General features: G+C 35.2%; 1 long non-coding RNA gene across 1 annotated transcript in view; it reads right to left on the bottom strand.

The window, feature by feature from the left end:
* Positions 1-20,158, bottom strand: part of LOC129227022 (uncharacterized) — a 46,703-nt gene that overhangs the window by 21,913 nt on the left and 4,632 nt on the right. The window contains exon 2 of the long non-coding RNA XR_008580815.1: positions 2,132-2,247. This is a non-coding gene — a long non-coding RNA (uncharacterized LOC129227022). The remainder of the gene's footprint in view (positions 1-2,131; positions 2,248-20,158) is intronic.

Genomic DNA, 20,158 nt, shown 5'->3' with positions numbered 1-20,158 from the left:
CAGGATTTGCATTTGCTTTGAATTTCCCCGTAGGCGCTAATCTTAAGTTCTTCTGAACTGTTCAAAATTGAACAAAAATTGTTCAATTCAAAAAATGAAACAGTAGGAATGAGGTGTCCTCCTCGAGATCTTCCGAACAAAAAAAATTTTGTTCGAATCGGGCATTTTACTCAAAAAATATAGGGGGGGGGGCAGACAGACAGACATTTTCACCCATCTCAATACCCTTCTAATTTTTAATTTTTCGATATTTATTTAATTATTTAACTTATTTTTGACATTTTTTTTTGTTTTTCGCGATATTTTTGAGATGCATTAAGCCTTTCATGCTTTATTCTTCTTTCTCGGACTTTTACTGCGAAAGTAGGCTAAAAAATGTTGAGATTTTTCTCTATCTTAGTCAGAGAGCCAGATAGATCTTTGAATGTCAACCCTGAACTTCAAAAATGGCTATTTGTTTGTAAAATAAAGCCATTTTCCTGATTTTGCACTCTTTTTCCCAGCGCGCATGGGTCGTCGTATAATTTTATCATTATTTTTGACTATTTGACAGATACCGAAGGTTGCGTAAAATTGAGCTCGACCCTATTTCCGAGAAATTCATCCATTTTGGCGGGAAATTACAGAGTTGACGGCGCGATTTTACGCATCAGAAGATTCATTTTAAAGGAATCTCGTCTTTGCTTTATCCATAACAATTTTTGAGGAAACATAGTTAAATACGCCAAATTTGGAACCCGGACTTTGACTATTCAAAATTTCAGATTTTCCGTATTTTGGATTCGATCCCCTTGCAAATTTCTGCCATCATCTGTTTTTTTAAAAAACACCATTTTTGCTGCGTTGTTCGACATTGCACGATCTACTTCATAAAACAGAAAAAAAAAAAAAAAACGAGCTGATGTGTGCATCACATGACTTCCTTTTACTCCAATTTAATGTCATTTTCCCATTATTGGCAGTTTTAATGTGATTCAATAGTTTACTCTCTAAATATCACCAATAGTGACCAAATTGAAACCAAATTTTAAAAAAAAGAAAAAAAAAAGAAAAAAAGAATCGCCAAATTTGTCGCTAAGTTGGCGACAAAACTTGGCGACCAAAAGACTGGCGATATATCGCCAAGTGCCTGCCAAATTATAACACCACGTGACCTCCCAAAAAGGGGAAAAGACCCCCTTTGAAGCATACGAATGCAAAAAAAAGGAAGGTGCAGAACTAGACCCCACTAGGAGTCTATATACCAAATTTCCACTTTCTCGGACATTCCGTTCTTGAGTTATGCGACATACATACACACATACAAAGATACATACGTACATACAGACGTCACGAGAAAACTCGTTGTAATTAACTCGGAGATCGTCAAAATGGATATTTCGGTTGTCTGTACGTTCCTAGGCACATATCCACGTGTGGTCAGGTTGAAAAATAAACTCAACATTCATTTCGGGGTGAGCAAAATGGAAATTAAGGTCGATTTTTGGGTGGAATTTTTTTTTTGCGAATACAATACTTCCTTTTTTGTAAAAGGAAGTAAAAAAAATGTCAAGTGACGCATGTTCAACAATCAGTCTAACTTTAAAGAAAACGAGTTCTTTAAAATTTTCCGTCAGCGTGCAAAGAGCAATTTTATGACTTAAAACCCCTGAATTTTTTCGAAATTCCAAAAATTTAGTCATATACTACTTTAGCTTCAACATTCCTTTTCACGGTTTGCCGTTTGCACTCCTCAGTCATAAAGTCAAATTTTTTTATACTCAGTTATTCTCATAGAGTGTAGTTTTGGACACAATGCTCAAAATTGTATGTCTTTATTCAGCCTAAAGAATGCGAAGGGTCTCAAAGTTGAAACATTGAAATTCTTTCTCTCTCTACCACATCTGACTCTACAGCATTTTATACCCAAATCTTTAGGCTGATACTCATATTTTAAAGTAGTTACATTAAATATGTTTACTATTTGTGCTGCATCATCAATTTGACTTTTTGCAATGACGCCTTGAAGGCATACAAGTTAACAAAGGCACGTGAAACGAATGGCACCACTGTAATTCAAGGGTTAAAGTTATCGAACCGTCAAGTAATTTTATTAATGTGTGATTGCGTTAGTTGAAGAAACTGCGCTTACTTTGATAGGTAACTGACACAAGTATCCACAAAAGCAACGTTAACAACAATAGACTGGACAAAGACAGCAGCGTCTTCTCTAGGTTCGTCCTTTGCTGAAGCCAACCTTTGCAGCCACTGGAAGACAAAGATAACAAATACAGGATCCATTTACAAAATCCTAATAACTTTCAAAAAAATAAATAAATAAAATAATAATAATAATGATAATTTGAATTTTGGCATTGTTAATTCAAATTATATGTTTCGCAATCACGAGTTGCGACAAGACCTTGGCGGTCATTCCAAGCTCGTCAGCTTGCGAGATCGAGATTCTCGCTCACGTGATCGGTTATGACGTAGAAGTGTCGCAAAGTAGTATTCTAATCTGCTCGAACCTAGCCGCAAGCTCAGTTCGAGTAGATTAAAATGCTACTTTGCGACATTTCTACGTCACAACCGATCACGTGAGCGAAAATCTCGATCTCGCAAGCTGACGAGCTTGGAATGATCGCCCTTAATCATCATTGGAGTTATTGATTCTAGAAACTGCTCCTGTCCCCCCAAGCCTGCCCCCTCCTCCTGGGTGGTTACGTGTGTATAGTTGTGTGTGTGTGTGCAGGCGCGCTTGCGTGCATGTGTATTCTTGTGTGTGTGCGTAAACCTGTGTGTATGCACGTAGGCGTGTGTGTGTGAGTGTGTGTATGTGTTTGAGCGTGCGTCTGTGTAGGACATGGACGCCATCGACCAGGAGAAGCGCGGTTCTGTCGGGGGACAGTGTTTAGGACAGGAGGAGCCGCGCCTGCAGAGGGCGGTGGACGGTGGTGCTGCAAGGGTCCCCGGTCCAAGCTGCAAAAGGAACCGGACCAAAAGACGGTCAAGTGAGAACAATAAGCAATCGTGATTGCTCAAAAAAAGAAAGAAAATCGAATCAATGACCAGTGAAATATCCATAAAATATTTCTACTTTAGAGTTTTCATGCTACGTGATAAATCATTTTTTTCCTCAAAAAACTAATGCACTGGAAGTCAGAAACTGACGGATGCAAAAAGTGTCACAGAAACGAGGTTACATAACGTTTAGGTTTTTAAGAAAGGGTTGCAAAGCAGTTGCTGCAATTTGCTGCCTGCACGTGTACTAAATGCTTCGTATAATGCAAAACATCGACGCGACGACTCGTTTTGACAAGTTTTTACCATAGACTAATAATAAGAATAGACCGAGCTATGGCAACCCTTTTGCTGCTCATAAACCAAACCATGTGACTGGTGGTTATCCTAGCAACAGCGGGCGTTGATCGTAGCAAACGATCAACGCCCGCTGTTGCTAGGATAACCACCAGTCACATGGTTTGGTTTATCGTAGCAGACGATCAACGCCCGCGAGAAATAAATAGAATTGATGGAACGCGGAAGAATGATCTTTTATGGAGTCCCGATTTGTAAATTTGTTATTCTAAGTTGTAAATATTTTGTTAATATAGTGAGTTTTTCGTTTAGATAGTATTGTGCATTTTCTTTAGTGAATTTCAATAACTCTCTAAGCAATTAAAGATGCATGCGCCCAAAAAGAATCGGCGAACAATAAGATTTTTACCTACAATTTGAATTTAAGATACCGATTAGTACATTTTTGCGTTAACGCAAAACTTTTACTCCATTACGCTCACGCCAACGCTGACGTAGCAGTTCCAAATGAAATAAAAGTTACTGAAAACTGTGATCAAAAACTAATTACTAGTCTCAAAATAATGCATAACTAAAAGAAAAACAGTTCAATCTCTGCACCTGGGAAAAAAAAACTATAATGAAAACACATTACGTCTTAAAATACATGTCGAGTGCCAAACTATAGATAATCCTGCCATCTAGCAACCATGCTGCCAAAGTTTTCGCCAAGCCTTCCATCAGTCACATGATGTATCCATGAACCAATTTTTTCATCAGCAAGTCTGGGAAAGCTCGGTCTACTCTTATTATTAGTCTATGGCTTTTACCGATGGCGATGGCTGCGTTGAAATTTCAACGCGTGTATTAGAGCTACGGACAGCTAATTTAAATTGCTGCAAACTTTTCTTAAGAACGAGAACGTTGTATGAAATTGAAGGGCTCGGGGTAAGAACATGATAATCCACACTTTTGAAAAAATGTTTTTTTTTTTGGTCTAAATGCAGCTTTTTGATAGTTGAAATAAACATGACAATGGATTATGTCATTTGGAGAAAAACATATCTTGTTTAAGTATTGCAGAATATAGAATATTTAACACCTATAAAAATATTTGTGGAATTTTTCAAAAGTTGGAAATTGGCCTATTGAAAAATTCACTTCATGTGGCGTATCGCATTCTTGCCTCGAGCCCTTTAATTGTCTTTGTAAATCATTGGCAAAATTAAAACTTTGGAGATAACCAGTACAAATGGTAGGTGAACCCCTCCTCTGTCTTGGGGCAAGAGATGGTACTAGTAGTCCTGGTAGGTGCTGCTGTACAGCATTATTAAGGACAATTTTTCTATAAAAGCCTACCTAGGATCTGATCTTCAAACGCGTTTTACTCGAAACTTAAAATAGTGCACTTGCTTCCCTTTGCTTCTCACTGCCTCATTTGTGACTTGTTTCGCATCCGCCATTTTTAGCCTACTTTCCCAGTAAAAGTCAGAAAAAGAAGAAAAAAGCATGAAAGAAGGCTTAATGCATCTTAAAAATGTCGCGAAAAACAAAAAAAAAATCAAAAGTAAATAAAATATTTAAATAAATATCGAAAAATATAAAAAAGTATACGAAAAATATTGAAAAGTAGGGTATTGAGATGGCTAAAAATGTCTGTCGGTCCGTCGGTCTGTCCCCCCCCCCTAATAACTTTTGAATGAATAGTTCGATTCGAACAAACTTTTTTTTGTTCGAAAGATCTCGGCGAGGACACCTCATTCCCATGTTTCACTTTTTGATTTGAACTATTTTTTGTTCAATTTTGAACAGTTCAAAAAAACTTAACATTAGCGCCTACGCCGGGGAAACTGAAAGTCAATGCAGATTTCGTACTTGAAGGCGGATTTATTTCAAATAAATTTTGTTGGAAATAGCTCTTGACGCCAAACTCCAGACTCCGACTCTGAGAATTTAGGGGCACCTGACTCCAAATCCGACTCCTGTGCCCGACAATTAATCGGACTCCGACTTCCCGACTTTGACTCTGACTTTGCAGCTTTGGCAAAAATTTATACACGGAGGTCAAATGAGTGACTCCGATTCTTAGATATTCGTCTCCGACTCCTTTATCCCAAAATGAGATAGACTCCGACTCCGCAGCTATGACTTTAACTGTGAAATAATTATTCTTGATATGATTTGTTTTTATTTTAACGCTAAAGTTTTAATTTAGGTATTCAGTTTTCGGTGAATAAACTCGAAGTCATTTATGTTTCTACATAAAGATATGCGAAGAATTTTTTTTTAACGGAAAAAAGTGTATTAGCTGCTTTGTTTAAAAGGTGCTGCTATTTTATTTGTTCATTTTTTTTTTAAATATTTTTTACGCATCTAATTTTTTTAGATGTGTGAGGAATACTTTATTCCTAGAAATTAGCAAAAATATGTTTGAAACAATTTGCGATTTTAGCTATTTTTGCAAATATTGATCAGGTACTAGAAAGTAGTATGGGTATACGAAAGTAGGCTCGTATAGCTCTAGACGGAACTTCTTGTTTGACTTTGCGAGCCGTAGTTTGTTTGCGACCGTATGTTCCATATGATTCTTGCTCCTTCAATTGTTTTTTTATTTTTTCTTAAATGTTTGTAATTCAGTTTTGAAACACCCAGCAAATATACTGTATATATCCTATATGCATTAGAGTCGAAAGATCATGAGTTAAGTCAGGCACAAAACGGGTTCGCTTTGCAAGGCCTTTTTTACAAAATTCGTTGTTGTCAAAGCCACTTGAAAATTCTGTATCGAAAAAGCAACTTCTTTACCAAACTTAGTTTCTCAAAAGCGATCTCTTCACAAAATGTACCTTAAAATTAGTCCTTTTCGAAAGTCCTTCGTTTCCTTAATAAATTCGAAAAACATAGGTAAAAACCTCAGAATTTCAAAATCTTTTACATTTGGTTTGTAAGGAGCATTCGCTTCGCGAAGATTCTTTGGCTAGAGAGGTTATGAGAAGATTTTTTCCTCGGAAAGAGAAGAGGGACAAGTTCTCAAAAATGTAAAGAAAATTCAACAAAGTGTCTCCCATCCCACCACAAAATACTTATCCAAAAGTAAAAGTCTGCATCGACCCCTACAGAAAATATCGGTGGTGATATACAGGAAATATTGTCGCCTCAGAGCAACACTAAGATATCTAATCCCAGAAATAACATTAAAGTATCCTAATGTTGCTCTGAGGCGACGATATCTTATATCTTTAAACGAGCAATTCTTGTGGGTATGTATATATATTTATATTTCTTATTTCGAAAACGGTTGTAACAATTTGGGTGAAATTTTGGATTTAATTGTAGTTTAGCATTCTAAGTTCATCTAGATCAGTGGTTTTTCTGTAAAAACGCGATTTTTTACAAAAAAAAGTTTTTAAATATAAAGTCTAATTGAGTTAAGCCTTGTAAGAAATTGTGAATTGACACATTAAGCAGACGATTTGCAACCATAACAATGAAAATTTGTCTCTTCTCGTTTTAAAATTTGAAACTTGCTTAAGGTTTCCAGGCTTGGCTGATAATAGCCACTTTAGCTATAATTTCAACCACAGTTGGCTAAAATCAAATTCAAAAGCATTATTTAAGTCGATGTAAGGCTTTTTTTTTTAAAGCAAAACTATTGCTTTACCGTCTTATTTTATTTTATTTACTTATTTTCTTTTTTACATTTCAAATAGTTTTATATGTTTTTTTTTTAAATCACGCATCTAAATTTTATTTCTAAAAAACATATGTCTAGAGACTGTTGATGTTTTGTTGTTATAATTTGTTGGAGTGTTTGTGGATCATCAGTTTTTGTGGATAGTATGCTGTATGTAGCATTTTCCGACGTAAAGTGACCAACTACACTAAAATTTCTTATCCTAAATGAAAATCTCGATTGGGATAAAATCGTGAATCGCAACATAGTTTGGAAAGAAGTTCTGGGTTAAAAAATAATTTCCGTATAGTAAAATTGGCTCCAAGTTCAAAATCTGAAATAATTATAATGCTGATGAAGTGTTTACATGTATATCTCTCGTTTCTCTGAAGCATCGAGAACCTTAATATTCCATTAACGTGATACTTTTCAAGTAGATTTGAAAAAGTATCGAACCTTAGAAAAACACGAGTTGACAAAACATAATTCTTTTAAAGCCGAGCGAGGCTCGGTCGTCCAGGTACTGTGCGTTAAATAACATAACTATTATTTTTTACTCCTTATTCAAGTCAAAGCTTAGAACAGACGGATTCAACTATGAATATTTGTAGGTGCATAGCTATTTTTTTTCTCAAATTGTCAAAAGCGTTGGGGAGACCAAATTTAAACACTTGTTTGATTCATTACTATTATTAATTAACTTATTTATTTAACTATTTTGTAACTTATTTATATGGTTAATTTTGAGGAAGAATGAAAGCTTCTCTTCCTTTCCCTTCCCAAAAGACAATCATTTAATTGCATCCTTGTTTCTTAATTCTTTTAAACAAAGACATTTAACAAGACCGTGAACATCTTGTCCCTAGCAATTTCAGGGCAATCTCTAAACAATGGAGTGCTTGAGTAGATTGTTGGCGTTGTCGTTTGATTGTTGGCACTGACGATTGGCGCAAACATCTCGACGCTTTGTTTTTTTCTGCTGGAGCAATTGCTCCCAATAAAAGAATCATAGACATTTGTCGTCGTTGCAATGAAATGTTCATGATCATCTGCAGTAGGGATTCTCAACCGCTCATCTGGTTGATCGGCCCCTGTCCGCAGGAAAATCTGTTCGGATCAGGGCGGTCATTCCAAGCTCGTCAGCTTGCGAGATCGAGATTTTCGCTCACGTGATCGGTTGTGACGTAGAAATGTCGCAAAGTAGCATTTTAATCTACTCAAACGTAGCTTGCGGCTAGGTTCGAGTAGATTAGAATACTACTTTGCGACATTTCTACATCACAGTCGATCACGTGAGCGAAAATCTCGATCTCGCAAGCTGACGAGCTTGGAATGACCGCCCTGAACTTAGACTCACGACCAAACGGCACGACCTTGAGGATCACGGATTTAGACAAAATTCTAGCTATAGGTCCATTCCCACTGCATATGAGCGCAGGTAAAGTGGTTTGACTGCATAGGCCCTAGTTTCTTTGCAACGAGGTTCCAAAGTCGCTAGTTTGGCCATAGAAATGAAATGGTGCTTCCATTGGAATTTCAGAATTCAACACTATGTTCGATCTCCCAACACCTTTGACATATTTTGTTAGTAAATTGAGGACAAGGGAGAACACGTATTTATTTATGGGCATTAACTAAGTTAGTTGAAAAGTTGAAACGATCTTGTATTTTCGTTCTTTTGTGCGCCATTGTCTAATAAATCAGAGCTTTTTCTCTTCTCCCATTTTTTGCTTATCAATGCGGGATATATTTCATAGCAGACGAAAGATATCCAGTTAAAGTAAATGTTTTTCTTAGCATACAAAAAATACTTTTTACTCGCAGAATATCAATATATAAAAAAATATCCTGTTGTTATGCTATTTTGACATTCAAGTTCTTGAAATTAAAAACAGTAGCCAATTTGAATTTGATAACGGCTTATTAAAAATTGGTATTCAATGTAATTAATTCAAAGGTAAGCATGCAAACGGCTCATTCTGCAGTACAATAACAGAAAAAGCAATGAAAACGTTACTTTTAAAAGAAATTCCATTGCATTTCTGGGTCCAAATTATCATGTTTGGACCCCTATTGCAGCCGAACTAGGGCCTATGCATTCAAACCGCTATACCTGAGCTCATATCTAGTTGGAACTGACCTATATCTAGAATTTTGTCCAAATCCGTGACCCTCAAGGTCGTGCCGTTTGGTAGTCTGCTTTTTTTTTCATTTTCTCATTTAAACTAGAAAATCGCCCGTCAAGGTATGACGGGTGAAATTTTGCTTCTACGTTTGAACGAAGCCATTGACTGTTTGGTGATATTTTGATAGTTGAAATTTTAACCTTAACTCCAGTGGATTAACCCTAAACTCCAGTACATAGCGTTTATTTTCAACCGCTTTTTCGAATCTTCATTCCCCTGAAATGACTGTCTTACCAGTAAAACAGTTAAGTGACCGGATCGAGTTCAGCCTTGTCACAATAAAGCCTTTCCCTGCATGTTAAACATCACCGAAACACGTCATCAAATGATCATGTCGTGGGCCGAGTTTCATTGTTGAAACTCGCTGGTTACTCGATCATTGGCTGTTATTTATATGAGTATGAATTTCATGTCTGAAGAAAAACTAATGGAAACATTTTGTTCGAAACGTTTTATGGTAATACAATTTTAAGATCCAAAATCCACCATGTTCAGCTGAATGTTGGCAACACTGGGATGAGCTTAAATTTTTCATTTGTTACAGTTCGCTTTTGTTATACTACTGGATGGAATTAAGTACTAGTATCTTTAGAAAAAAATCGCAAAATTTTATTAAAGGTTTGTTTAAATATAGATAATACATACTGAATACGTGTATTTTCATTAAAATATTTTCGTTAGTAAATCATAATAAAAATGCTACAAATAATGTGATTAGTAATTTTTTAGCACTCGTTCTTTTTTAAATTGAAAAAAAAAAAAAAAAAACCGGTCTGCGGAATGTTTTTCATATTTTATCAGTCCACGGTGCTAAAAAGTTGGAGAAAGACTGATCTTCAACTCAATTAGATATTTCAGTTATTCAGTTTTTTGTCGTCAATTGTGACTGCTGTATCTCAAGAAATAAATGAACGGAATGAAAGAAAAATTTATCGGCAAGTAACCCTTAGTGGGTATAAGAGCTGATTTTATTTTGGTGTCAACAGTTAAAAAGGGGGTAGCGCAATCACCCGTTCTTTTTTTCCATTGTGAGTGCCCTATCTTAAGAAGTAATGCTACGTTCTGGTTGAAATTTGGAATATATGTGAATCCATATGTAAACAGGCTTTGGTTCAATTTTGACGCCAATCGCTCCAAAAGGTGTTGATTTTTTTTTTTTTTTTTTTTTTTTTCACGAATAAAAATAGCTTTATTAATGCAACAATAAGAAAGATAAATCGTAATAGATCGTCGTCTGCGTATTTCTCGTGATTTTAATTGAATGGAAATGATCGGAAATATTATCTCAATGATTTAAAATTTTTAACTGTAGCCCTGTTATGTTTGTTAACAAATAAAATATTTGTAATTAATTCATGCAAGGCTTTTAAAATAACTTTCAATTTTCGCTCTTTGCTTTGCTTTTGCAATAGCTTTTGCATGTGTAATTTTGTTTTTGTTGGGAATATTGCTTCCTCATCAAGCATGGGGAGGGATCAGAAAAAAAGAGAAAAATATAGAAGAAAGTTTCGTGATGGCCACAACATACTAGTTGTTATCTGTTGTACGTTAGCTTTATTGTGCAATCTTGCTTATTTTGGTTTCTGCTGAAAAAACGGCAATGGGGTCGTTTCCAAAATTTTTTAAATTTTTTTTCCTGAAAGAGCATGCTTAAAAACATAGAATCTGACCATTTTTTAAATAATTTATTTAAGTTTAATATTTTAAAAAAATTACTTAAATCGGTGCGCTTTCATTGTTTACGGCTTTTGCCGATGACATCACAAATGATGAAATGCCATTCAATGTTGCCATTCACAGAACAAAATATTTAATTCGCATCTTTACTCACGTGTATTGGCAACGATAGGGTTGATAGCAAGCGTAGAGCGCAATATTTAATTCGTTTCTTGATTATCATAACGTGGAAATGTTGTAGAAAGATGCGCCAAAGTGCATCATTTGTGACGTCATAAAGACCATGTCTTGTTTGAAAAATCGGGCATTTTAAAAAATTAATTAAAAAAAAACTGTTTGGAAAATGAAAGTATTTTCTGGGTCCATGTATTTTTTTTTTTTTTTTTGCTCATTCTATCCATTTCAATGACTAAAAGTAGTACTTTTGACTGAAGGAAACCACCCCATTCCAGCATTTTCCTATTGTTAGTATTGAACCCAACACACATTTCTTCAAATATCTCGAAAACCCATTTCCGCAGAGAAAGCCGTTTACCTGCCCACGCCAGAATACACCCTTGTAGTCCCATATCCTGGTCCACGGACCTCACAGTCAGAAGTGTAGCGAAGACCTATCCATTGTAATTTGAATTTTTCGTTGGCAGCATGCTAGAAGAATATCAATGTGTTGATTTCGATGACTCGTACCGTGGACTTGATGAAACAACTGCCTATATTGAAAGCATTCTTTTTCAACAGCTAGTTCGCAGTCTTACTCAAACGCCATCGCATGTTGTAACTACAGGTACATTTTTATTTTCACCATAATTACTAAAACTCTTTTCAGTGCTAATGCATCACTGTTCTTTCTTAATCTTGGACTATCCAAAATCATTTTTAATGCTATTTCAGGTATAATAAGTTAGAATGTTGCAAGTCTTAACCATGGTCACCGTAGATGGATAGTTTTAATAATATCAATGAAATCTTGGTGATGTAAGGTATCGATGATTTGAAAAAAATCAGTTTCAGAAAAAGCAGCACGTTTAAATGTTTAAAATTTAAAACATATTGTTTTTAATAGACGAAAGCAATTGAAAGTATGTTTGCAGAATGTTATAACTGCATAATACAATTGAACTCGGTCATTACGAACTGTCAGAAATCCACGAATTTGTTCGTATTATCCGTAACAACCGTGAGTGAATGATATTGAGAAAAAGCGAAGAAATGCGATATTTATTCAAAGAATATTATTACTAACACATATTGTAATATAACTAGTAGTACATTCAAAAAATATCATTTATTTCTTATAAATGAATGTTTTTGGAAAATATTAAAAAAGGAAGATGATAATCAACAATCGCGGAACAGGTTGTAATGCACAACAAAAGATGAATACAGTCGTCCCTCGCTACTTCGCGCTTCGACTTTCGCGGTTTCACTACATCGCGGTTTTTTCTGTTTTTTTTTTTCCTTTCAATTATAGCAATGAGCCTTTTTTATGTTCTCGTGTAAACTTTTTCGTACAAGAGAATTACAAATTATGTCTTTTAAGTAAGGTAAGCTCTTCTTAGGGGCTGTAGTTGTACTAATTGAGGGAGTGGAGGTTTAAAATCGTCGAAGAAAGTTGATCTCAATTTAACCTTAAACGCTAACTGAAAGTATAAATCACTGTATTATTACTAGGGGATAAATACATCTCTAATGGTGTTCAACAACATACTAATAGATTTTTAAGCTGTATGCGTAATACCTTTGAAGAGAATAGAGGAGGAAAGGGGGCACAAACGGTCACTAACTGGAAATTAATTCATCATTAAACAAGGTGAAGTTGAGCTATTTTCATAGGTTAGTAGTAGTGTGTAAGAACTGCATGTGTGTGTATACTTCATTTCTCAATAATTCATGTGGCATCGATTCCGTCTAATACATCTCGTTTTCTCATATTCTGTGCAATATATCAAGTAATACAAATGTAATGTTGGATAAGGGTGCTGTTTTATGTCTAGGGGGCTCTAACTATGTTAAAAAGCTGTTTAAATTGTTGTCAGTAAGTTTTATGCCCTCTAATTAGGAAAATATACGGTTTATAAATACAGAATCCTACTTCGTGGAAATTCAGTTATCGCGGTGAAGTCTGGAAAGAATTAACCGCCATAAACGAGGGTTAACTGTAGTTTTTTTCTTCGGGTAAATTGAAATGTCCACAGGTAAACGAATGTGCGGGCTTTATTTTCTATGCAAAATTCTTATTTTCCTCTGGATACACAATGGGACTTCTACTACCTCACAAAAGGATGAATAATTTCTATAAAAGAAAATTACGGTTTCAGCCTTGAATATTTTCAGTAAGGAGATCACAAATTTTGTTCGTATTAGCCGAGACTTTCAACTTAATGTGAAAGTATATTACAGTCGAGTCCCGACTTACGCAAGGAATGGCGTTCCAAGACTTCTCGCGTAAGTCGAAATTTCGCGTTGTGGAAAAATATATGTACACATTTTTTTTTTAAAGCATACGAAATTCTTTTAGACTTTTATAAACACCCCTTAAACTGCTTTGAAGCATTCCTCAACTATATATTACAGTTTCTTACATAAAGAACTAAACTTTTACTGTATTTAAAAATAAAAAAATGTTTTATTCAACGTGAAATATTTTAAGATGCCCAAAATGAATAATCAGTGGGAGAGAATAACATAAAATAAACAACACCGTATACACAGTATGCAGTAATAATAAAACGCTGCACTATAACAGTACTGTACAGTAAATACAGTAAAAATATTTATGGGTTAAAGCATGAAGATAATGGTGATTTATGCTCTATGATTAGATCTTCATTCTTATTAATACATTTTTAAATACGGCTGCTTCGCCTTTTCTTTTACAACGGTTTCAATTTGTGGCACCGTTGCCATTTTGCTTATGGATGAGCAAGTAAAATTCTAATAATTGTTTTAAAACAGATTTTTTTGGCTGCTGTCCAAATCTTAAAACAACGTTTCCATCTAGAATTTCATTTTAAATTAGTTTAAAATTGGTTACTCTTTTCGGACATAGCCTTTATTTTATCATCTGTCCTTTTTTTTTTTCACATTCAACGTTCTTAACTCTTTTCAGCATATGAAAGTTTTTTCTTTAGCTACGTTTATTGATTGTAGTGTAAGTTTATCCTTCACCGGCGTCATATTTTGGTCATTTAGGCTGTGCGACTAATTATGTTTATTTTGTTGGACTTTTTCCCGTCACATGGGCAGGGCCTGATTACCGCACAGGCCTACTAGGCCTGGGCCTGGGGCCCCCTCTTCCTAAGGGGCCCCAAATTACTTAAAGAATTATACATAGCATTACAACTGTACAAAAAATACACACATTTTTAAAATAATAGCCTTCAGGGGGCCTCCAAATCATTGTGGGCCTTGGGCCTCACTTTTAGTTAGTCGGGCCCTGCACATGGGTGAGTTTTTGAATTGTAATAACTCTCTTTTTCCTTTCTGTTTCTATTTTTGAAATAAAGTTTGTATCGTTAAAAGAACATGTTAAATTAAGATTGTTTGGATTTCTTTAAGTGAAACTGAGTTGAACAAAAAAAAATTGTTTTTAAGGATTTTAAGGGGGTCCGGGACACATTTTGAAAAAATTTTTATTATGTACTTTAGAGTTTTGAAGTTTTCTGAACTGATTCATCATTTATTTAATAAGCAAAATCATAACATAAATATGAAAAAAAAAATTTTTTTATTTAAATTTAATTAGTTTTTTTCAAAAAAATGGGGTTGCTTTAAATTGCTATAACTCAAAATATTGTTGGTCAATTTTCAATTTTTTTTCAAAAAAGTATGCACAAATATCTAAGCTTTAATTTTTATTCGGCGATTTTAAAAATATTGATTCAATAAAAAATAAAAAATATTTGAAGAAAAATTTCGAAAAATTCGAAGATACTTTTTTTTTAAAAAATCATAATTTTTGCAGTAAACGTTTTTTTCAAATTCGCCGAATAAAAATTAAAGTAAATTGCTTGAAAAAGATATGCTCCAAGTTTCATTACTTTATCTCTATCGGTTCCTGACTTATAAGAGTTTGAATGCAAGAAATCGGGAAAAATTGCATCATGGAGAAAAACGCGTTTAAAGTTTTAAAGTTATGTACACATTCGTTAGATGCATGCAACAAAAATAACTATAACTTTCGTTCTATTTAAGGTAGGAACAAGATTCAAACGTCCTCTTAAGCAGAAAAAAACGGAGCAATTTTTCAAATTATAAAAAAAAATTGCAAAATTTGAGGATTTTTGTGTCCCGGACCCCCTTAACTAAAGCTAATTTGGAATCTGATGACTTGGTATTAAATTAATGCTTATTGGTATTTATTTAGTCTTGGTGCTTTAGTTTCACGTAATCAACCAAAATGTGTGTCTTTTTAAGTAAAAAGCTGATTATAATTGTACATAAGTATTTCCGATATAGTCTATCAGATGTAATTCATTTTAACGTGAGCACAGATTATAGTTGATAATGCATATATTTTCATCTTTTGTGCTAATTGAAAATACTCATAACTTGTATCATTGATAAGTATGATTAACGTTAAAGAGATTTTTGCCAAAAATATGCTTTACTGGTGTTTTGCAAACCTTGCATTACGCATATTTATTTACTCCTTTGCACTTTAGAAACTGATGTCAGAGTAATACAAAAACATCAATTGGACATCTCTTTCATGTTTTAAGTAGCCCGTGCAACGCCGGGCACGCAGCTAGTTTAAAATATAAAAGTTGCTTTATTCAACACGAATTACTATAAGAAGCACAAAATGAATGACCAATGGGAGGGAAAGACACACGGAGGTAAAACACGGTACGCGTAGCACGTAGTAACACTAAAACGATGCACTATAACAGTACTGTACAGTACATACAGTAACAATATTTAAGAGTTAAAAAATGAAGATAGTGTCGATTTATGCTCCAGGATCAAATCGTTATTCCTATTTAGTACATTTTTAAATACGGTTGCTTCGCCTTTTCTTTTATAACGTTTCAATTTGTGGCAACATCTCCTCTTTTTGACCTCTTTATTAATACACATTGTAATGACATTCATGAAATCAATATTTAGTAGCCAATAACGAAGCTGATAATTCCTTCCGAAAAAATTCGTGTTGTGTACGAAAAATTCGCGTTGGCTCTAAAATTCGTTACTTGTGAAAAATTCGCGTTGTAGACATTTCGCGTAAGTCGAATCGCGTTGTAGCGGGAGTCGACTGTATACCCTTTATTAAGGTTGCGTACCAATTGCGAGTGAACTAATCATGGTTGCCAGGAAGGCTAAAAGGTGTCCAAAAATGAGTAATTTACCTTCTTCGAGTTTCCACATAAGGTATATAAAAAAATTTAGGTAAAAATATTACAAAACCGATGGTATAGGGTTGCCCAAGCAAAAGTGGTTCAATCATAGGCTTGTCGCTGTTCGAAGTTTCAATAATTGAACTTCTGCATTGTTTAAAAGTTACTGCTACTTTATTTGTTCGTTTATTTATTTTTTACGAATCTATTTCATCAGATGAAGAATATTCCAGAAGAATATTTTGTTTTTAGAAATCACAGATCTAATTGATAAACTTTGACGTAATATGCAATCTTAGCTAATGAAGAAAACATTGATCATATTGATCCAATTCTAGAAAGTCAATTCGTGCTAGAGGGGGGACTCCGCCCGCCCCGCACCCCCGTAGTGCCTAGGCACTTGCACCCCCCATACGGGTGATACCCTGTGGAATAGCAAGTTTTCGAAAAATATGAAGCGAATGTTTTTAAGACTACAAGTCTGAAAATTTTCTGGGGATAAACCCCCGGACCTTTAAGTTGTATAGTGTACATTAGCTCACTTAAACTTTCGTTGTGACACAATTGTTTCTGAAAACTGCATGAATTTCATGTTTTCATGATTACATATATATATTTTTTTCTTTTGAGTCTATCGGGGGTGGGGGGGGGGGTGACACTACAAATTACTGCCCCGGGTGTCACCCATGCTAGGTACGGTGTATGTATTCATGCATGCATTTTTGATACGGGAAAATACTCACGTGACTTGTACGTCATCAAACACATCATAGTCCCCTTCAAACATCAATTTTTTCATTTTCATTTCTGCTTCAAATCAGGTTTAGAGGCATCAAGAGCAGTCTAAGTTCACGTAACCGAGTTTCAAAACATTCGGCAACGACAGCGCACAACGGAAACAAGACGAATAACTATTCTAACTACATCGAATTCCTTTCACTTCCGTCGCTATGATACGTGATATTTGAAGTAGAGAAAGAAAAACTAATTTATTGAAACTGAATTGCTGCGTTTGCTCATTTGTGACATAACATCATACACTGGGCTCTAGGATCGAGGTGAAATAGTGATGCCAGTGTGGATTGAATATGATACAAGAAGTTCGTACCGAACCGAACGATAAACGATTCTAATTTTCTATTTACGATTATCGGTTTCCTAGCATCAGCTGAAATCTCTCACTCAATTAATTTCTGCTGAAAATAATTTCGAGTTTAGCATTTTTACACTTAAACATGTATCTCAGTCTTGTCAATTTTTTTCATGGGGAGAGGTACATTCTCAATTATTGAAAAGAAAAAACAACCACCCACATAGACGTAAATTATCTTGATTTACCAAGCTGGTAAGGCGATGCCCTCCCCCTTCCTGACCTTCCTAAATGAAGATATCCTTGTTTCCGAAAACAAAATATACGTTACGCAAAAAGAAAACTGATTGTTTGCAGTATCGTTTTCAAATTAACAAACAAAATTGATATTTGAACGACTAATATTCAGCCAAATTTTCAAGTTCAAAATTTTAAGGGACCGTAGTGAAAATGAGGTAACGAACATATCGCCCTATAAATTTGAAAAGGAGGACATAGGAATCATATGAAAAGTTAGATTACTCGTTTTTTCACTGAGTTTTTCGCTTCAAACTTTCAATATCCTAACCAGTGATGGATACAAGGGGTGGGTCATGGGGGGTTATGTCACCCCGCCCCCCCGAACCGTCGAAAGTACAGCATTATCCGTCCTAATTGTGTTCAGAGACTTTGTGCATAGAATGTAAACGATTACAGTATCTTTTAAAAATTCATTAACTAATTTTGAAACGTAAATATTTGAACTACTATACTTCCTTTCGTTACTTATGAAATTTATTTGCAACGTTTAACCCCGACTAGACGCCTCATTCCTGGCCGATTTGGCGCTTTTTATTGACCCTTAAACAGATTCAGAAATATTTCATACCTAAAACCACAGGTTCGTTCATAGAGCGGGGGTAGTCATTCTTCAGCATGATCTCCCCCTCTAAAATGTTTTCAGTATCCGCCCCTGATCGTAACCCTGCACCTTATTTTGACCATTTTTGTTGTTGGAAGTTTGTGTCTAGTACTAACGTTTGCTAAAATAGAGGACTTGCAGGTTAAGCGAGGACACGCTGTATATATGTACTAGAGGACATCGTCCCCTGCTCGCCAACATTCGTTCGCCACCTGCGGTGGATCAATGTCATCTCTGGTGTGTGATAATTGATGAATTTAATGCTTTTACTCCTGCATTCATGAGGACATAAAGGGGTGAGTATGTCCTCAAGGCATCTTCGTGACTGGATGTCCAGCCCCTTAAAGGTTAGAGGGGTGAGACAGGGTATGTAGCCTTGCTAAGCTTTCCCTGGATGTCCCGTATCCAACGGTACCAGTATTGGCTTGGTAGATATTGCCATTTCAGAGGAGATAGGGTTACAGACACACACACACAGCCAGACGCATACAGGTTTTAATATAGTGTAGAGGACTGTTATAACCATACCCTCTCCCCGGGAAAGATTCTGGCTGAACTAGCGCTATGAGTATGGCTACGTCTATGTGGCAACCACCTACGGCGTCTAGTTTTTCAAGGTACAGTGAAACCTGTGTAAGTTGACCACTTGCGGTGCAGTACTTTGGTGGTCAACTTAGACAGGTGGTCAACTTATAGAGGGTAGTAATGAATTTTTTTTATTTTTTTTTTTGTCATTTCTTGTCCAAGGCGTTCATTTTTTTAACCAATTGGAGTACTTTAAACTCATTTTCATTGTTTAACATTACTTTAAAACAATAAGAAAAAATATTGTTTAAATATTTTTAGAGATTATTTACCAGAATGACACGTAAAGTATCATACAAGTTTAAAATTTCTGTGAATCGGTTGAAAAAAAAATTGCCTCGTTACTTATGAAAAACTATTTACTTGATATTAACAATTCCTAAAAATTCATAACAAGTCAAAAGTGACTCAAATTCTTCATTTGATTTTTTCTTGTTCATTTGTAACCATGGTAATCTACTTTTCAACGAAATAACTCCGTATTGAAGTTTGGCTCATTTTCTGAGACTTAACAATAGCCCAATGTTTTTCGATGGAAACATAAATATTCATAGGTTTTTCTAAAATGTCTGGTTGATTATTTGAGGCATAACTGATTAAACTTTTATAACAATCTAATGCTTTTGACAAGTGGTCAACTTACAAAGGATTTTACTCCAAACCAAAGCTGGTGTATATTTAAATGTTCATGATAGACAGGTGGTCAAGTTACAGAGGTTTTCTTTCATTATATAAGATAGGACTAATTCCGTTCGTGATAAAAGCGGTCAACTTAGACAGGTGGTCAACTTACAAAGGTGGTCAACTTTACAGGTTTTACTGTACTGATTTTTTCCTCTATTCAGTATGGACAATCCTCTGGGAGACATGACACCAGAACACCCCCTGTTAGCGACCAGGTTTATCTTTCATCTGAAAAATTTCTTCGTCTTTTTCCGTTTTATGTAATTGATCAATAGTTTTTTTTTTTTTTTTTCGGATAAAGTTTAGCATATTTTAAACTTTTCAGACACCAATACACAAACAACAGAGAACATTTAATGCCAGGTTGTGCCCGCAAGGCGGGGTTCATGGCGCACACAATGCCATTTAAATTTTTAGGTTAGGGGGGGGGAGGATGTTTTTACAGTAAACCCTGTAACATTGTGGGAGTCTCGTGCCTTGGTAGGGGAGGGGGTGAGCCATTGTCCTTAGCGGGGATGGACATCCCTTGGGATTGGGTGCTCAGCACTTCGACCTTGAGATGATGACAGTCCCCTTTCAGGCAAACTTTCGAACAAACAAATTTTGTCATGTTTAACTTCAAAGAGCACTCAGGACGCTAAAAAAATGCTCTTTTTTTCAGAATTAAGGAATTGGCTGAAAATTTTGCGGGGAGAAATAAGAAATAATTTACCGACATAATTTACCGAATAAGGAAATTTCAGTGACCTC

This window comes from Uloborus diversus, chromosome 7 (assembly GCF_026930045.1).
Source record: "Uloborus diversus isolate 005 chromosome 7, Udiv.v.3.1, whole genome shotgun sequence".
NCBI lineage: Eukaryota > Metazoa > Arthropoda > Arachnida > Araneae > Uloboridae > Uloborus > Uloborus diversus.
This window is presented reverse-complemented; position numbering and strand designations above follow the sequence as displayed.